This window comes from Neophocaena asiaeorientalis, unplaced genomic scaffold (assembly GCF_003031525.2).
Source record: "Neophocaena asiaeorientalis asiaeorientalis breed wild unplaced genomic scaffold, Neophocaena_asiaeorientalis_V1.1 scaffold389, whole genome shotgun sequence".
NCBI classification, from domain to species: domain Eukaryota; kingdom Metazoa; phylum Chordata; class Mammalia; order Artiodactyla; family Phocoenidae; genus Neophocaena; species Neophocaena asiaeorientalis.
Window position 1 is genome coordinate 283,742 of NW_020172821.1, and position 2,986 is coordinate 286,727.

Genomic DNA, 2,986 nt, shown 5'->3' on the forward strand with positions numbered 1-2,986 from the left:
AATATTAGACCTTCTGATATTTTACTACAGGTCTCTGAAGCTCAGTTCAATTTTTTAAAAATTGCTTTTCTATTTGTTGTTCAGATTTAATGGTTTCTATGCATCTATCTTTAACTTCATCTACTCTTTCCATTCTGATATTAAGCCCATCAATAAATTTTTGTTTTAGTTATTTTACTTTTTAATTTTAAAAGTTTCCATTTAGTTCTTGTTTTATAATCTCTATTTCTTTGCTTTGATTTGCTCAAAAATGACCACATACACAGATTTAGGGGATCTATTTCTCCAGCTCTCTCCTTTCTATAATTTCCTGAATATATTTTAGCCCTTTTCATGGTCCTTAGAAAGCAGAAGTGTTGGCCTCTCCATGCTGTTACACACTTTCCATAACTGGATCTGCCTTAGGAGCAAAGGGTAGAGAGAAAATAGAAAACAATTAGAGTATTATTTCCCCAATACTCTTAAGACCATAGGAATTCCTTTTCCCAGTTCTTCTGTAATAAAGGACTTTCTCTGACTTGTAGGTGCCTGCAAGATCATGACTGCTGCTCTGTTGCAAGAGTGCAGCTTCATGACTTGCCACAGGGCAGGGTCAGGAGATTAGTAAAAGAAAAAATGGGGGATTACCGGCATATTTACAATCCTGCAGGGCCCCTTACATGGTCTTCTAACTAGAAAAAGAAAGTTTATATTGGAGCTTTTCTGTTCATACCTGCTGTGCAGTTCTGGGATTTGGGTTGCCCTACAGTCTAAGTTAGGAGATATGGGCAGAAAAACAAAACTCAGGAAATTCACCACTGTAATGATTGTTATATGAGTTTTGAGAAGGTGATAGCAAGTTTATTCATTTTAGCCAAGACAAGAAGTCCTTGAAGTCTAGATTTGAATCGTGTAATCCCTGATTGGCTTAAGGTGAAACAATATTGTTAGTGCCACAGTAGTCTGGCAGAGCAAATGAAAACTCTAACAAGAGAGACTTTCTGTCATAATCCTAGGCTTCACTTTAATTAAAAAAAATTTTCGTGCTTGCTTCTGTGCACATATATTAAAATTGGAATGATACAGAGAAGGTTAGCATGGCCCCTGTGCAAGAAAGAGATGCAAATTCATGAAGCATTCCATATTTTTAAAAAAATTTCACATGCAGTATCTGGCACTCAATAGAAAATAAATAGATACATGAAGAGAAAAGACAAAGTAATCAAAAATAAGAGAATGATGTTCTTGGGTTAGAAGAATCAATATTGTCAAAATGACTGTAGTACCCAAGGCAATCTAAGATTCAATGCAATCCCTATCAAATTACCAATGGCATTTTTCACAGGATTAGAACAAAAAATGTTAAAATTTGTATGGAAACACAAAAGACCCAGAATAGCCAAAGCTATCTTGAGAAAGAAAAGTGAAGTTGGAGGAATCAGGCTCCCTGACTTCAGAATATACTACAAAGCTATAGTCACCAAAACAGTATGGGGGCTTCCCTGGTTAGGCAGTGGTTGAGAGTCCGCCTGCCGATGCAGGGGACACAGGTTCGTGTCCTGGTCTGGGAGGATCCCACATGCCGTGGAGCAGCTGGGCCTGTGAGCCATGGCCACTGAGCCTGTGCATCCAGAGCCTGTGCTCCGCAATGGGAGAGGCCAGAACAGTGAGAGGCCCACGTACCGCAAAAAAAAAACCAGCAAAAAACAAAAAAAACCAGTATGGTACTGGCACAAAAATAGAAATATAAATCAATGGAAGAGGATAGAAAACCCATGCACCTATGGTCAATTAATCTACAACAAAGGAGAGAGGACTATACAATGGAGGAAAAACAGTCTTTTCAATAAATGGTGGTGGGAAAAATGAAATTATAACACTTTTAACACCATACTCAAAAATAAACTCAAAATGGATTAAGGACCTAAATATAAGACTGGACACTATAAAACTCTTAGAGGAAAACATAGACAGAACACTCTCTGACATAAATCACAGAAATATCTTTTTCAATCCATCTTCCAGAGTAATGAAAATAAAAACAAAAATAAACAAATGGGACCTAATTAAACTCAAAAGCTTTTGCACAGCAAAGGAAACCATAAACAAAACAAAAAGACAACCTGCAGAACAGAAGAAAATATTTGCAAACAATGCGACCAACAAGGAATTGGTCTCCAAAATTTACAAACAGCTCATGAGGCTTAATATCATAAAAACAAACAACCCAATAAAAAATTGGGCAGAAGACCTAAATAGATATTTCTCCAAAGAAGACATACAAGTGGCCAAGAGGCACATGAAAAGATGTTCAACAGCATTAATTATTAGAGAAATGCAAATAAAAACTAAAATGACATATCACCTCACACCAGTCAGAATGGCTAGCATCAAAAAATCCACAAGCAATAAATGTTGGAGAAGGTGTGGAGAGAAGGGAACCCTCTAACATTGTTGGTAGGAATATAAATTGGTACAGCCACTGTGGAAAGCAGTATGGAGGTTCCATAAAAAACTAAAAATAGAGCTACCTTATGACCCTGCAATCCCACTCCTAGGCATATATCTGGAGAAAACCATGGTCCAAAAGGATACATGCACCCCAATGTTCATTGCAGCACTGTTTACAATAGCCAAGACATGAAAACAACCTAAATGTCCATCAACAGATGAATGGATAAAGAAGTGGTACATATATACAATGGACTATTGCTCAACCATTAAAAAGAATGAAATGCCATTTGCAGCAACATGGATGGACCTAGAGATTGTCATACTGAATGAAGTAAGTCAGACAGAGAAAGACAAATATTGTATGGTATCACTTATATATAGAATCCAAAAAAAAGTGATACAAATGAACATATTTACAAAATAGAAACAGACTCACTGACTTAGAGGATGAACTTATGGTTACCAGAGGGTAAGAGTATGGGGAGGGATAGTTACACAACATTGTTAATCAACTATACTCTAATATAAAATAAAATATTAAAAAAAATAAGAT

At 36.4% G+C, this 2,986-nt stretch overlaps 1 non-coding gene across 1 annotated transcript; it reads left to right on the forward strand.

Moving 5' to 3' along the window:
- Positions 1-1,022: 1,022 nt before the first annotated feature.
- Positions 1,023-1,128, forward strand: LOC112397626 (U6 spliceosomal RNA). The gene has a single exon (XR_003002832.1). It is a non-coding gene; the product is annotated as a U6 spliceosomal RNA (small nuclear RNA).
- Positions 1,129-2,986: the final 1,858 nt, after the last annotated feature.